General features: G+C 45.1%; 2 long non-coding RNA genes across 6 annotated transcripts; one reads left to right on the top strand and one right to left on the bottom strand.

The window, feature by feature from the left end:
- Positions 1–1114: 1114 nt before the first annotated feature.
- LOC148387180 (uncharacterized) lies at positions 1115–6833 on the bottom strand. The gene is made up of 3 exons (XR_015862606.1): positions 6227–6833; positions 2926–3231; positions 1115–2831 (listed from the first exon to the last, which is right to left on the bottom strand). It is a non-coding gene; the product is annotated as an uncharacterized LOC148387180 (long non-coding RNA).
- Positions 6420–17058, top strand: LOC148387179 (uncharacterized). Of its 5 annotated transcripts, XR_015862603.1 has the most exons (4): positions 6420–6738; positions 6885–6957; positions 12450–12564; positions 16207–17058. It is a non-coding gene; the product is annotated as an uncharacterized LOC148387179 (long non-coding RNA). The 5 variants fall into 5 exon arrangements; XR_015862605.1 differs by lacking the exons at positions 12450–12564; positions 16207–17058 and adding an exon at positions 9924–10680 and having other exon boundaries at positions 6425–6738; XR_015862604.1 differs by lacking the exons at positions 12450–12564; positions 16207–17058 and adding an exon at positions 7053–8200 and having other exon boundaries at positions 6426–6738.
- Positions 17059–17075: the final 17 nt, after the last annotated feature.

The following is a 17075-nucleotide window of genomic DNA, read 5'->3' as shown; positions in this document are numbered from 1 at the left end:
CAAAAAAAAACAACAACTCCCACACGTCTCCTGTGCCATTTTACTTTTTCCTCAAGCCGCCCTTCTGTCTTCCCCCTGCCTCAGCCTCAGGGGTTGATTTCAAATTTTCAAAGACAGTTGAGAGTCTGAAGACTTAGAAATATGTTTCTTTTAATATCACGGCTACAGAATTATTTCTAGCGGAGAAATTAGTGCATTAGCGTGATGAATAAATGTCTATACAGACTTTGAGCTTGGAATTTGTGTAGTTTGATGACTAATGGTGAGATAATGCCTCCCAAATTGGCACTACCTGTTTGGATAATGTGGAGGGAATAAGAACTTTGTGCTGCTGAGTTTCAAGCACAAGCAAAAGCATTGCACTGTATTATGAGAGAAAAATCCTAATAATATGAGAATAAAAACTTGACTAATTTGAAAAAGTTGTGGAAAAATAGTCTTAACATGGGTAAACGGGTAGAAGGGGGGGTTGCGCCGTTGTGGGGGAGAACGCAGCTGACTTGTTTTCTATCAATTTAGCGCGGAGAGAGCGGCGTACGCTCGCAAAGTGCATTTCAGTGAGAGGATCTCCACTTGCGGATATTGTAAAAATGTCCACCGGGTCCAGCCCTTGACCGCTACACAAAATGAATACCCTCATTAAAATCTCTCTGTTCAAGCGACGGATTTGAGGTAAAGCTCTCTTCACTTTTCGCTCATTGTTTTTACCGTTGTCAGAAAAGTCAAGGCTGGAGTCGAGGCGCGCTTGCAGTGAGGAGGTTTTTCCGAGACGGGGCTGCGTCTTCCCCTGCGGGCCCTTTGGCATTGACTGTACGCTCAGAGTGTATCATTTATATTCTACTCCAGAGGTAAGAGGAGAACATGCGATTGGGAAACAGCTCAAACACCACTCGCCTCGTGAGGCTCAAGGCGTCGAAAAGTCAAGCTTTGTCTCGTTTTTGCCAAGTCCGTGTGTGACTTTTCCATTTTTTTGGCAGATACTTTTTCCCAATATATGCACGCTGCATTTTACAGTGGTGGTGCAAAATGGCTGAGCGGAGGCTGTGATGGAATTTGAGCAGCAATGAAATCTGGCCAGCCTTTAAATGCCATAGGTGCCTCACTCTAACCTGTATCGAAAAAGCCCACCGGGCCTTTAAAGCCATTGAGATAATTGCAAATGTATCCTTTGGCGCAGGAAAAAAAAAAACAGCAGTCGCCCTCACTCATTTTCTCTCTGCGCCTTCGTCCCATGGCTGACAATTAAGACGGGATACCTGGCCTTGATTAAGAGGTTACATTTCTACGGCGGGATCCTTTCACGCGGGGCGGACCCGAACCGCTCCGATGATTGCGGAGTCCGCCATTCAAGAGCCAGCCATCCATCATAGCGCTGAGGCCACCGGCTTTATTATAATACAGAGGACAGACGTGCTCCCGGGCTATGTGGGACACAATAGAGGTCTTTCAACAGACCTATAAATACATGATCTGTCAGGGCCGGCTGTCCTGGGGGCTCTCTCGGCAACGTTTGAGCCCCGCGGTCGGCCATCACTTATGCTAAGATATGCGCGGCGGCCCTCGGGCTGAGGCTAAGGCTCGGTTCATTTCAGCCCCTCATCAACCACCACATTCTACCTCCAGCCATGAGAATAAATAAGAACAAGATAAAAAAAAAAAAGGGGGGGGGAGTCCTTCATTATGACAGAGAGCAAAATTCTACTAAACAAACAAACAGTGAGAGTCCGCCACGCGAGGAACTGTTGATTGCGGGGACATAAGTCGATCTGTGCCACGATCCGAGATTTTGTTGTTTGGATTTGCGTTTCGTTGTTATGTCATGTTTTGTTGTGTTGTCTTATTCTTTGCGTCTTCCAATCGGCTTCCGGCTTGCTCAATTTAGTTACTTTTTTTTGTTTCACTTTTGATTAATTTAATATTTTTGTCTTGTTTGGATATTTTACTTTTTTTTTTTTTGGACATAGTACATTTGGAGAAATATTTTTTTGAAGATTCCTGCACTCCTTGCCTCACTCGCAACATCAAGCAAAAAAATTTAAAAAGAACAAGCAAGTGATGCATTCAGGAGGAACATTACTTTCTATTGCTGCTTTGCTACATGCAATAATAATTTTTATAAGCATATATCCTACGATATGCAGTTCTTCGCCCTCCTCATTTATCTCAGGTGAGCATCTCCTTCCACTGTTGCCTCCTGGCCAAGATCAGCAATCTGAAGGTTGGGCGTGTTCTTTTTGGAGATTAGTCTGGATGTAGCATGCTCGAATAATAAACAGGTGAACATTTTAGCTGTGCATAATTCTCTATCTGTGTGCCACCTTAATGTATGAAAATGCTATTCTTGCTCGGGGCTTAAAACCAGCAGCAGATTATGTCCAGGCCACGCTGAGCGGAAAGCCAATGACGAACGTTAGCACTAGCGCAACAATAACCACTGGCGCGGCGGGTGGCTATCTATCATAACCTGAATTATTATTATTTGGATGTTTGGCTGGTGGGAGGGTGCCACCGTTAGTTGGCGGGCTGGATTTGGACAGTAAGGCTGAAAGTTAGTTGCTTTTGGTGGACAGCGTCGTAAGTGGTAGCTTGATGATTGGCTGTATGGATCTTCATAATTCCTCGAGAGGTGAGCAAATCCTTTCGGAATGACACAACCGGGGAATGTGAAGCCTTGACTGGCCTTGAGGCTACTTGTCTGCGGAGAGGTCAGGAGGGCAACAAGAGCAGAAGATCGAAGGGGGCTGGGGTTGATGAGGAAGATCTTTGCTGATCTTGGCTTTAGATTAGCCTTCTTCTTCTTTGGTGGAAAGCCTCTGCGAGGGTTTCGCAACCTGATTACCAGGTACGTTTTGAACAAATATGTGTTTACTCTGGGAGCACTTTACTCAAAACATGTGTGCAGATCCACTACGTTTGTATACCTACCAGCCTGGGGGGGCTTATCCCAGTCCCATTTACAGCCGATGCAGGTGAGGGGGGGGGGGGGGGTTAATAATAGCTGGTATTGTTGCCTTCAGATTTTTAGTCCCTCAACTAACCCGCAAACTCCTCACACACAAAACACCCCCCACCCCCTTGCACCAGTCTGATTCAGCCCACGGCACTTGCACACTCCTCCAACTCACTTCTTCTTCTTCTTCTTGTTCCCCCAGATCTCTCTTTGCCACAGCTGCAGCCTCCTGGCTCGGCCCGCAGCCTTCAGCAGGCTTCCCGGCTCGCTCTCCTTCTCCCCTGCAGCAACAAAAGGGAGAAAACAGGCAAAGGAGGAAAAATAAAACTTCAGGCACACCATGCGAGGCCATCTGGGTAATCTTGTTCAAAAGGCTCGAGGTGATAGCAGCAATTTACACAGGCAAAAAGAAGGAGGGAGGGAGGGTGGGGGCTTATTTCCATACCTAGCAGCCTCGAGGAAATGCAATTGAATAAACCAAGAATTAGAAAAGAATTACAGCAAAACCAATACGGAATATTCAACATTAGATCAATTTGTCCTTTTCAGCCTCCACCTAAAACAAACACGCGCATTGAAATATGCTAACGTGACATAGAGTCAACACACATGCCCAGACACACACACATCTGAGAGGGGTGGGGGGGGAGACAATATTTGTGATGAAAGCAAATCAAACTCAAATCCAACATGTTAAAGTCAAGTTGATTAGTGTGAAAATGTTAAAAAAGCGTCTTGGGCTGGCATTTCCCACAGTCAAAACGATATGCTAATTTGCAACTTAATGGCTGAGGGCAGCGTTCTTGCTTATACAAACCTTGAAAACATGCGGCTGTGCTGATACGTGCGCCTTTAATTTAATGAAGTAAAGCAGCGGCAGCCGCAACAAAAAACAATAAATGCCCCAATTAAAGAACAGGCATGAAGAGAAGTGTCTATTTCCCGCTTCAGCCCCTGCGGACATATGTACCCGAGCGTGTCTGCACATTTATCCGCACGTACGAGCATATGCATCGTGTGCAGCCCATAAAAAAAAAAAAAAAAAAAAAAAAGAAAAAAAAGAAAAGAGTCCTGCCTTTCACATTAGCATATGTGCCATGTTGTGGGAGATGCAGCTTATCTGGTGGGAGATCCAGGCTACGTGTTTATGGCGCTTGCTCTGAGGGGGGGCAGACATGTCTGCGTGCATACTTTATCGTATGTGTGCGGCGCTACTGTATAATTAGTGCATGGTGTACGCCGGGGCTGACGCGTGTCGTTGGAACATATTGAGCATTAAAAGCAAAGCGAGGATGTGCCATCCCGCATTCTTCGTCTCGTCCTCGCCCGCCCCCCCCCTCTGCGACTGTATGTCATCTGGCCTTCTTCGCACCCCCGCGGGCTACAAGCCCATCAGGCTCGCTATGCTCCAATGTGTCCCGACAGACCTGATGTGATCTGAGTGGCTGACGGGTTCGTCCCTGCTGCCCGCTGTCGCTTTCGTTCCACGCTTCACTCATACGCGAAGACCGACGAGCGCACGACCCGATGCCGTCCGATCAAGTTTGCGGCTCGGCGGCGGTGTCGCCAGCAACGCTGTGCGGGGAGCTTCGTCTTCAAAATTTGGTTTGAACTGTGTGAAGGGCTGCCGCAGGGGGGGGGGGGTTCAAGGGTAGGAGTTACAATGTGTACACTCAAAAAAAGATCCCTGGTTTGGATTTGAAAGGCCTGTAGGTTTTGCAATTTGGAAACCCAACAAAATCTCGACAGGTTTTCCTTATTAGGGTCATCTAACAAAATGTGATGGAACAAATGTCTCACTGCTACTTCCTGTGTCTTACAAGAAGTTAAGCCGATAATTGCTTTTACATCAGAGCCCTCAGGAATGAGGTGACTAGCATGTAGACCGGATATGCTAACTGTTAGCCTAGCTTCTTCGAATTCTTCATCTCCAACTACTATTGCCCTCGTCGTGTGTGGTCTCTCAACCAGTATACTGTACGTGTGCACTTTGAACATGCTTCAGTGCTTTCAGGCTTACACAACATTTTTTTGCACCACTTAGAGAACAAAAGCTCATTGTTTTTTCAATCACCGCCAAGACAAGTCCAAATTTTATACAGGGTCTAAATACGCCTTGCTGTGTGCTTCGACTTTCGGTATGCAACGCGAGCACGCGCTCGGATGTGAACCTTCAATTTTGCAACCCTGACGGAGAGAAACAATACCCTCTTGGTTCAGTAGCCATTTTATACAAGCACACTCACACACCCACAAAGGCCTGAGGGGATGCAGTGCGAGTGGGGGTTGGATATCGTGAGACGAGGGCATCAAACTGGGGCTTTGGAGACGCCGAGCTGCGCCAACCGCAAACGTACGAGTACAGCGTGCGTGCGTGCGCGTGCACGACTTGTGCGAACGCAAATTCACACATCTGGTGACACACCGAGGGAGGGATAGCGAGAGTTTATGGAGGCTACTTTGAAAGCGGTCGAGTTGCTTGCGAGTGAAGGACGACGGTGCCTTTGCCTGCAGGGATCATTTCAACATAATCGTTCTTCTGAAGGGAAAAAAAAGAATTAAAAGACAGTGAAAATGAGGAAGCTCTGCAGAGTTCAAATATTTTAATATTTTTCAAATGAAACTTCAGGAAGAGAACAAATAGCCCTGAGTTTCTAATCAATGATTAACTCTATAGGCTTACCCATTGAAAAATTTAGACAATTTTTAACACTTCAAAACCGCTGCTAACTATAACATTTCATTTTATTAGGTAAGAAATTGCAATACATTTTGACTTTAATAATCATTTTTCCCACTAATAATATAAAAATAATACAATTAAAACCATTTCATTGATTAGTTTCAGTTTATTTTTCCATAATAATACTTCAACTTAAAAGTAGAAAATTATAGTTTAACATCAAATAACCCCCATTTAAATTCAAATCAATATAGTAATATCCTTATGTAAATATATATTTGAAATATGATTTAGTATAATACATAATGTACATGCCACTATTTAATATTCTAAAAAAAAAAAAAAAATCACAGCAGCTTTCTTCACAGGTTGGCTAGGGGGAATCTTCCGTTGCTTTTTTAGTGAGGCTCGCGGTGTCCATTTTGGCTCAAGTTGGAGAACCCAAAAATGGCTCCCGCAAAGGGCTTTGCTTGGCGGCTCTTATCTCACATTGAGGTGCCTCATGTGACTCACGTGTGACCCAAATGAAGCACCAAAAGTCTTCCAAAATATCTCCCATCACTGATTTAGCTTTGAGTTTGCAGCATACAAACCTTTTCCACATGAATTCTGCCGCAGCCGCTTCAAGATGACACATCCGCTTGGTCATTTTTGACATGATGTTTTGACACTGTCAACTCGGGAAAATTCTTCCTCGCAGAGCCCGGGGACATCGCCGCCATTTTGGGGGCACATGTGACCCTTCGCGCCGTCTGTATTGGCGCCAAACAGCAGGCAGGCGGGGCGGGGCGGGTCAGGAGTCACTCAGGCCACGTGACGCAACCCCGGGGGCGTCGTCGGGAGCGACAAGGAAGCCCAAGAAGCAGAGAGAGCGGAGCAGCCGCGAGGCCTCCGTGTGAAAGAAAAAGAAGGTCAGCGACCACAGGAAGCAGTGTAAAAAGCGCCCCTGGCTACTGTCCTTAATGAGAGCACATCCCCTTGGGTATGTATCCCAGCAGCCCCCGCCGCCGCCACGTGGAAAAGTCCAATCTATACGGAGCACCGCGGGCCAGCCACAGCAGCCATTTTCATGGCTCATTCTCCGAGCCAGGAGCCATCTTGTGAGGTAAACAAACCCAAGTACAAAGACATGCGCGCTGCCACTCGCCACTCAGTTGTTGGCGTTTTTCTTTTTTTACCCTTTGTTTCATTTGGAACGTCTGAAAGAATTCACTTTTTCTTGGGATGGGGGCGGGGTCAAACTTGTTACAGGTGCCCTCAGAGGTCCGGTTTGAAAGTTACAACTACAGACGGTAAATGGCTGTGGCTACGACGTGAGAAATTGGTACGTACCTTGGGTAACATTGGTATGCTATAAAAATATTAACAGTGAATTTGAGATCTTGAAATATCATTCATTTAAGTTTTATTCATTTTTAGTTTGGCGACAAAATGGATGGATGGTCGGACGGACGGATGTTGTATTTTAGTTTTGTTTTTATTAGGTTTAGTATTAGTTTGATAGTTTTTTGAATCTGTCCATTAATATTTAGTTCATTGACAAAAATATTTCTTCCATTTTAGTTTTAATTATTTCATTTAGTTAACTATAGAATAAATATAGAGTAACCTGGAATAACTTATTACTTTGGCCCCATTTGAAAGGCCCAGAAGAGGCTGCTTAAATGCCACTTGAAGTTAGCATTAGCGACATGCTAGGTATTGTTTGGGGGGGGGCCGGGGTTATGTACCAATATTCACATTTGCAACTTTGGTTTTCTGCCAAAACAATGTCGCGAGCCATGAGGTTTGCCAGCCAGAATCAGAAGCGTGTCTCCTGGTCAGAAGCAGAGCTGCGCCGTGTTGTACGTAAACTTCTCGTTGCCACCTGGCACCTACTATTATTATAATTTTTGGAATGGATAACAAAAGCCAAAGAAAGATTGCTGCAAGCATAAAATGACTTGGAGGGCCGCATCCAGCTCGCGGGCCTTGTTTGCACCACCTTTGCTTTTGAGTGTCTTATGTGGGTGTAAACAAAACAACGTTTGACAAAAAAACTATTAGATTGGGAAAATTATGAGAAGGATCGCCCCCAACACCACCCAGGGCGTTAAATCTCATTAACGGCTTTTTCGATTCCTCCTTTCAATACATTTGTTAAAGTGCCAGGCGGCGTTCAATTATCAAGCAGGCCTTCTCACCTTCAAGACACGGGCCGACGTGGAAGCCCGCGGGGCCCTGGAGGGGTGCAAAAGCACATAAACACACATGCATACTTTCTGTGAGTAATGGGCTCTTCGACCATTTGTTTGTTTGTTTAATGCTCCCAACACAAAGCGCTGGGGGCTAGGGGGACCGAGGGGGGGCAGGCGGGGAGGTTGCACTGCGGTCCTGCACTTCCCCACAACTTTTAAATAAACTAAGTGTGCACATGTACAGTCTCATGTTGATTAGAAAAACCTCGAGGCCACAACGTGCCCTCATCTTTCCGACATTCTAAGCTCCCGAGCAGCTGCGTGGCTTTCGCAATAACAACCAAACAATCCCCCGCCCTGCCCGGCCCCGCCTAAAGTTCTTCTTTTCAACTGTTTCCAATCAGCACTTTGCCCCCGGGCCACAGTGCCCCTGAGGGCGAGAACGTTTTTTCCAAGGCTGTGTTTGTTCTGGAACCATTCGCCATGCCCACGTCCTCCTGGCTCCAGGCAAGGCACACGGCCTCGGGGCGCTGAGGCGTGACCTATTTGGATGGAAACGAGGGTGACACCCAGCTCCCCTCTTCAGGCATGTACAAGTAGTACAAGTGACTCAAACGTGGACTTAAAGTCCCTTTAAAGTGCAAAGAAATATGTCTAAATTTGCTACAACAGTTATACTGCAATATTTGAATAATTACCGCATTTTTCGGACTACAAGAGGCACCTGGTTTTAAGGCCCAGTCTCAATAAATATGGGGGTGGGGGGCAAAACAGCAAATGAGTCACCTTATTCAACTTCAAGTCAACTTCCATACATTAGGCACCCCTGCGTTTAAGGCACTTGAGCTGAACACAGATCCTGCTCAACTGTCAACTGTCAAAATAAAATACCAATACTACAACCTGAAAAAAATGGCTGCTACATGAGCTAGCGTCATATAAGTGCTTCAAGCTTATGTCTGCTAGAATATTGCCTAAAGGGTTTTTGTGAGTGTGCACACTCGCGGCTGACAACAAGGCCCTCTAAAGCGGCCATGCTCGTGAATTATCTGCTTAAATAAAATGGATGGATAGAATTAAGCTGTCTAAAATGTGACTTTTCATTCCAGTATGCAGAAGGCAAATATGAACAAACAGCTTTAAAAACAGTGTTGACACACTGTAAAGTGTGATTGTTAAAGATGTGTCTGTTCCTGTTTTAAGATGATTCACAGGGAGACAGGAATATATTAAAAAAAAGAAAAAAACAGTCTTAGCTGGAGGCAAAAATGTATTCATTCCTTTCCTTGCCCTTTAGCAGCTGTTGTTCATTTCCATTTGTATGTGTGTGTGTGTGTGTTTAACGTCTGGTAAAACTGCCGCATGCATAACCTGGTGTACTTTGTATGCACCCAAATGTTTGTGAAACGTGATATTTGCGCGAGGGTTGGTTATGAAGAGACAAATATGGAAATGTTTCTGATTTTACTGCATCACCAAAACATACTCTGGCAAATCTGAAACTTTCTACGAGCTTCAATGCAGCATTTTAGGGGTTGTCAGCGAGAAACAACTGAAATAATGTTAAATTATAAAATATGATTTGAAAAACTATTAAAAAAAACTATAAAACTTATTTTAAAATAAATAAATAATGTATTTATTTTTTATGTACATTTGTGTCCCTAGAAAAATCCTATAATATATATTTATATTTTTTCCTATTTGCTAAATTATAAATAAAGATTCAATCACAACTGAGCTGGGGTTTGTTTAATTGGGATCAATGACGCAATAATTTGCTTTAAAAAAAAAAAAATCCACAAATCCGAAATGAAATGTTAAGAATGATACAGTCTTCAAAACCACATTTGACCAAATGAAAACATTTCTCTCTGAAGGGGAATATATTCCATTTTAATGTGATTTAGTTGTATATGAGTGAGGTAGCCAAAAATAAAAAAAAAACATGCCAACCCTTCCCCCTCCAAGTCAACCACTGTACTTAAATAAAATCAGCAAAAACTATGCAGGCCAAAAAGCTCATACACACACCCACACAGGCGCACACACACACACGTACACAGTTTAAAGTTTTTGTGCTTAGTTTTGATTCAGCTCTTCATCACCACAGGGCCCAACTCCGGTTCGCTCCAGTATTAGGCTCAATTAGAACAAGATCCAATTAGAGGGCTGCGTTCCCCTGGGGCAAGGAGAGGCAGGAAATGGAGACGGAGAAAACGTGCAAGTCGACAACATGCGGACACAGCCGGCATAAACAAACTCACTTTGTTGATCTCGGCTCTTGCTACGCCAAAGTCCCCTGGGAGTCAAAGCCCTGCTAGTCTAAGCTATGAGATAAAACAAAATACAGAATAAAAAAAATAAATAAATAAATAAAAAGAAAAGGCCCACAGCGAAACATGAACTCTGTGAGCACAAGGGCTCCGACACCATGAAGGGAACGTCTGGGCCCAGAAAATGAAAAAGCCCTCCGGCGTTTTCCATTTACAGCGAAAAAATCCAGCGCTCGCTTCTGGCCAGGGTTAGTATCAGACTCTCAAAATGAACACTTACACTACTGGAGGAACAAATGGAGCCGCTTTCCATTGTCGCTCTATTAAATCTGTGCCTTAATGGACATATAGCTTACTGCTGACAGAAATCAATAGTGTACAATAAGACGGAAAAAGGAGAAAGCCAGCAGAAAAGTGTACTGACTAGCGTGATGCTATAAAAATAACGCTTGATCGACCTTGCCGGGGGGCACCGCCCCCCCCATCAGGCAAGCATGTGAGGAAAATGGAGGCCAACCTTGACCTGCTGAAATGAGCAGAAAAACGATGTTTTGGCACCACGGCATCACTCGCTGACTCCGAGTGGCAGGATACGGAAACCCTGGCTGGCTCGGGGGGGTCGTGCCCAGGTGTCGTGGGTGGCGTGTGAAATGCCGCATTAAAACCACCCCCGAGTCACCTCCAGTCTCCCCTGCAGTCTGCCAAGTTGTGTTTCAGGCGGCGATGGAAATCCAATTAAGTCTCATGCTCAACTTGGCCCTGCAAAGTCATTTGACAAATTTGCTTCAATTACACTTAAACTGAGAGCAGAACCTCCGAAGTCCAACTGAGTCATCTGGTGTTAGGGAATCAAGTGTCCTCCTTGACACCGTGCCATATTTTCGAGAGGACTTGCAGGTGCAGCACTTCTCGCTCATCGTAAGTGCAGCTGCATGTAAAGTTGACTCGCTCGCAGAAGGTCAACGTTTGGCCACGGGGCCTCCCAGCTGCGCGGCCTGGCTGACCCGCCATGGCCGTCTCGCCGAACCGCTGCTGGAGTCAGCCGCCCCCCAGCAGTGTGAGTGCGCCAATGATCTGGCGCTGGCTCATGCGGCCTGCCGTGACTACGCTGCATCGCGTGCCTCACAAAAAGAAAAAAAAAAAGCGGGTCAGATCATGCAGATGTGTGCTCTCTATGTCTACACAACATTGGCTATGACACTGGTCAATTTAAAAGCCTCAGTGGACTTTTATTTTGAAGGTGGCTCGCCTGGTGGGGTGATGGCTAGCTTGATTTTTTTTTTTGATTGCCTTGACGCAATTTAGTACATCAGGATAAGGCCAACCAAAATCATATTCAATCGCTAATTCTAGTACGTTTAGTACGATGTCGCTCTTTGGTATGGTGTAAGTTCGCGGCCATCAGCTAGCCGCTAGCATTGAATGCCCTGCTGGCTATAGTTGACATTTTGTGTTGAATCTTTTTTTTTTTTTTTTTTTTTTTTACTTAATGGGCAAAATCCATCTCTCCTGTTTTTCTTTCACTGATCCAGAAAACGAGTTAAATCCGCGATCCAAACCGAACCATGAATGTTTTGATCCGTCGCGCCACGAACAGATACGCACCACACACAATCAATTACTGTTTACATTTGAAAACTATTTCCCTTCAAAGGGAACATAAAGTGGAGGATTGCCGAGTCACTTCCTTCCTGCCGGCCAACCTGGCTCCTTTATCGGCCGGGATCAGTTGTTAGTGCTGGCACTTTGCCTGGCCCCGTCCTCTGGAGAGAGGTGGCTCTCAGCTGGAGAGAGGCGCCGCGGGCCTTCCATTGTGCGCCGAAAGACACTCGGCATACTTGAGAGAGCCGGTGCAGGTGCACAGAGGAAGACTACGAGGGCACGCACCTGAGGGCCCGAGCTTTTTTTTCCCCTCCTCCTCCTCACCTTGCAAACGTCAAGCTTGTATTTGGGGGGGCTTCTGTGTGTGCTTATTTGTTGTCAGCAGGGAGGCAGATTTACAGGCGCTACACTGCGCTAGAGGGAGGCCAAGGCCACGCCGGAATAAAAGCAAAGTGACTTTCAATTGGGCGCATAACTTCGCCAATTAGGAAGCAATCACAAAAGTTTCCATTGTGTTTGCTCGTTAACTGCAAACATCCATCCGATGTGAAATGGAACAACCAAATCAGCTTGTTCACATAATTACTTTCGGAACAAGGATTTTACTGACCATGACTCGGTAGCCAGGCAGGGTGAAGATCCAGAGCCACTTTCAAGTGACTATTAGATTACAGTCACTCCATGGTGTGACACACAATCATCCACTTTTTTTTCTCCCCCCACCTGTGAAAGTGATCCTTTTGTTTCCCGTTGCTTTAAAGCTGACAGGCGACAAGAGTCCCCGTGACAACGAGCATCCATCTCCCGATGTCAGTCGCGGAGACAAAAGAGGCAACGAGGGACACATAAAGAAAGTGATGGGGGAACAAGAAGAGAGTAAGACAAAATGGGCGGCAAGTTGTATGTCTGTGTCAGCTGATGTGAGGAGGGCCGTAGAATACTTTGGGATGTTTTATTAGTTTTTTTATTGATTTTTTTTATTTTTATAACAGAGTACATCTGATGTAGTTCAGGTTCAATTCAGCTAAACTGTCTACAATTCTGGCATTAATCAGCACCGAGCGCTCAGCTCATTCTTTCAAGTCTCTCCTAATCGTGATTTTCAAAACAATATCCGCAAAAATGTTCAGGGATTGTTGCTCTTTATCAAAAGAATATTGATTTTCCGCTCTCTTACGTAAGATGTTTGAGGTACTTGAAGTGAACGTCGGATCAATAAGTAATTTCATCAGCCAAACTTTCGGGGATTTCGGTGTGTTGTACGAGAGCAAGTTGCTTATTGATTTTTAACGACGTTTGGTGGAAAATACCAATCTTGGCCAGAACTCCGTCTTTCCCACTTTCCGATACGATTTGAGCTCTCGTTGAGATTGGCCCGACGAGTGACGGGGTGAGTGCTGATGTTTTCATCACGATTATGTGTCTCGCTCAGCACACTCTCCTTGCTACTCTTGCTAATTTAGATTGAGATCCTTCCAGGCTTTCCCCCCTATCTTTCATTTCCCTGCCTTCCATCTCTCCTCTCTGCATCCCATCAGCCCCTTGATAGGAGGAAAGAAGGGGGGGGGGGGGAAGCCTTCATGTCTGTGACTTTCTTGCCCCGCAGCGCATGAAGCCCTCTTTTATTTTGATCATCGCAGCACAATGGATTCATGCCATTCTGGCAACTTTATTCAGTATCAGCCCAAATTTACATACTGCTTAACAAGTTTGCGCGTGACTGTTGATGCCCCTGATCAAAGTGCTTTTGGAAATCTTTCTCATCTGATTTCCCACTTCCCCTTCCATCCTTCATTTCAAATGCATGCCGCAGACAGGCATCTTTAACTCAGGGGCAAAAAAAAAAAAAAAAAAGGTAACCTTAGTGCTGTGCAAGCCCAAATGTCATCCAACAAGGAGGGCTCGTGTCCCGGGGATACAGATAATGTAATCCAAGCAGTATACAGTGTGTGACTGTGTCTTTGAGCATGTGTGTGTGTGTGTGTCCACGACTTGCCTCAGTGTGTATTGGCAGCTTGGGTTTAGGGGCAGAGGATGACAAAAGTCAAAGCAGTCATGTGTCATTTTGAGTGCTGTAGGGCTGGGACCTGCCTGGGGGGCTGTCCTCTCTGTCAGACGTACTCAGACATCTGCACTGAACTCTCCTGCCGTCTCCTCTACCCTGTCGTCTTCTTCTGATGGTCACGGAAAACATTTGTTTTAAATTGGGGGAAAAAATTGACTAACCGAGAGTAGGCGGGGCAACATAGACAGACTTGCATGAAAAACAATTTTTTTTTTGAAGGTGGCTTGTTAGGCATCAAGGGAAAAAGGGGTCTACTAATTCTTTAATAATAATAGTGCAAATATTGTCCAAATTGAAAACATGCAATAAGCAAGAGCGAAAATACAATGAAAAGAGGGCGTGGGTGGAAAGAGAGGAATCGTGGGAATGCAAGATTGCGCCTCCCCGGGGCAATCTAATCATCCTACGGGCCGATGGTTCCTCCTTATGCATCGGCTGACATTTTCCTGTAACCTCATCCCGAGTAATGTCATGTGATGTGTGAGTGGCTTCTGCCAAACCGCCGGGAGGTCGTCGGGCCCCGAAGGCGATGGCGTTTTGCCCTGCAGCCCTCCCACTGATTTTTATTTTATTTTTTTTACCATTCGGCCACATTTTGCTTTGTCTTTTTCTTCTTCAGTATCAACTTTCAATTAGAGGAGGATTTTCTGTTGCGGGACAAAAGCCCTGACAGCTGACTCTTGAGGGGAAACCCAAAACCTTGTCTTCAGTGTTGTTTCCCGTCAAACTATTAGTATTCCTGCACTTTTCACCGGACACAAAGGCATCAAGCCGTCAGCCGTATCTGTTACTGAACCGTGTGCTCAAAATCAAAAAGAGAGGGAGACTTCAAAATAAGATTCAGGGACAGAGGAGATGAGATTTTTGATAGGAGATAATGGAATGACATTTAAAATGCTTCCCTGCAGCTAGGAGGGGGGAGGGGGGGCATAAAAAGCAAACATAATTTTATTTTTTTGCTTTTGGATATGTAAGCCGGCGTGCAGATATGCCCAAAGTTAACTTTACATTGCAAGTGCCCCCAGGGTGCGGGGTGGGGGTGGGGGGCAATGGGCTATACACACACAAATAGTTGATGTGTGTAGCTGTCGACGTGTGACAAGCAGAAAAGGGACAGTGTTGAGAGCGTAGCCTTTTACGACCCAACACACTTTGACAGCTTGGCCATGGCTTGGGGACACAAGCCATGCTGCTGTTTCATCTGACAATTTGAAGAAAAAAAAAAAAAACGCTCTTTCCACGGATTGCCTTGTTCACATTGTTGTGTGTGTGTGTGCGTGTGTGCGTGCGTGGGTTTAAGTAAAGAGACAAAAACATGTCTGCAAGATATAGGTGTCACACTGTCAGTCTGTAAGATGAAAAAAGCCAGATGAAAGGGGAAAAAACGAGTCGATGATGGTGCTTTTGAGGCAACACTGCTCTCTGCTGGTGAAGGTACACATAGACGCCTTCGTCGTAAAAAAAGCCCCCCGTCAGTACTACTAAGATGTGACCCCCCCTTCACAAAAAATATAAACATCTACAACTTGCCTGTAATTGTGATAATTTTCCAATCTTCTGGCGGACAGGTTGCTTTAAGTCATTTTTTTTTTCACCCCACCTTAGTGTAAACAATCTGATTCGTATTGCGTTTGTGAAATAAGAATTGATGATGGTTTGAACCCCAGGTTTGATTTGAAAGACCTATTTTCTCCCAAGTGTGTTGATTAAACCCCAAATTGTTTACAGTGTTGAGTCCACTGCAAATGCATGGCAGATGAAGCAGAAAGGGGGGGGGGGTGAAAAGGTCAACAGTATTTTTATATGTGTAACAAGCCTAAAATCCAGGTGTGTGTGTGAGTGCGCGTGTGTTTGCATACAAACAATGCACTCAGTTGACAGCCCGCAGCAGTGTGCATTCTTGCTCGGAGAGTACATGTCCCCGGGCCGCGTTCCTCCGCTGATGACCTCTGGTGAAGCCATTATCTTCTGCAATAATGATGAGCCCAAGCCGGCGATGAGAGAGATGGACTTTATCCTCAGGCGCAGCAGCAGCAGTAGCTGATTATGGCCAACAACAATGCTGGAAAAATAAATAAAGAAAGGGGAATAGTGGGAGGGAAGAAAGACAAGACTCCATAGCCACAAGCAGCTGGAAAAAAAAAAAAAAAGAGTTTTGCTGAAGCACAAAATAAGCTTAGGCGATTGAGAGGGCCAGATCAGACATTTTTCAATAATGTCCGGCTAAGCTTAGCCACCGACTCACTTCATTATCAGCTTTAGTGCTAACTGGGATTTCTCAATAAATCATTAGAAAGTGAAATGGCGCTCAATTTATTGTACATCATTGCATATTAGGCCAAATATTAATGAGTATTTTAATTTGAAAAGCTGGAGTATATAGTAAAATATTTAGTAATAGTAGGTATGAAAAGTATATTAAAGATTTTATTTTTCACTCTATTTTATCTAAGGAATGTAAGGCGAACGAGCAGCTGTGACAAACCTTCAGTTGCAGCAGACCAACGCGAGTGACGTCACGCCCGCTGTGATGGCGAGATGACTTATTCTTCATTACGGCATCCTGGCGCCCACAAACTGGTCAGTGCAGAAGCTCCAAACAAGACAAATGGCAAACAAAGTGCACTTGGGTTTTGTCCAGGCAGCCAACGCATCCACTCAGGAAATCCTGTCTCGGGGAGATGACTCTAAATGAAGGACTTTAAGAATTCACCATTATGTCTTTGCTGGAGAGTCGGAGGGAAGCCCCCCGGGGGCCCCTTGGCACAGCGGAGCACAACTTTTTCAAAGGGGCTCCCAGATTAAAGTCCCCGAAAGTTCCCATTGGGGTGTGAGGCCAGGATCCCATTAAACGCCATTTCCACACCGCCGGCCATAATTGTGTCGGCGAGAATTCACAGCAGCGCTGGCTTGATAAGCGAATTTAAGGTGAAAAGGGGGAGCCCTCCACTCCCCCAGTTAGGTGCTGCTTTCACACCTCCCTCACTAATTTGTTTTAAAATGACGGCTGAGGACGAGCGATACAGCTTACAAAATTGACATGCAACCCATATTAGCAACTAAATAATTTCACAGAATATTATTTGGAAAAGATTTTGGACAAAGCAGGTATTGAAGATGTTTTAAATGACTTCATGCATGTTTACTATTTAGCCATTTGACATCAAAGATTGCGACGTGTCACACCAGTAGAATATGTATGAATATTTTAATACCTGCAAATAATATCCCCGCTTCCTCCAGGGTTTACATTCTTTCCGAGCCCACTAAAAATCTCACTCTACTGGGATGTGTTTTGTCTTTTTTTTTTTTGCGCCATGAT

The sequence above is a fragment of the Syngnathus floridae genome, chromosome 14 (genome assembly GCF_059516105.1).
Source record: "Syngnathus floridae isolate MCC-2025c chromosome 14, RoL_Sflo_1.0, whole genome shotgun sequence".
Classification (NCBI taxonomy): Eukaryota; Metazoa; Chordata; class Actinopteri; order Syngnathiformes; family Syngnathidae; genus Syngnathus; species Syngnathus floridae.
This window is presented reverse-complemented; position numbering and strand designations above follow the sequence as displayed.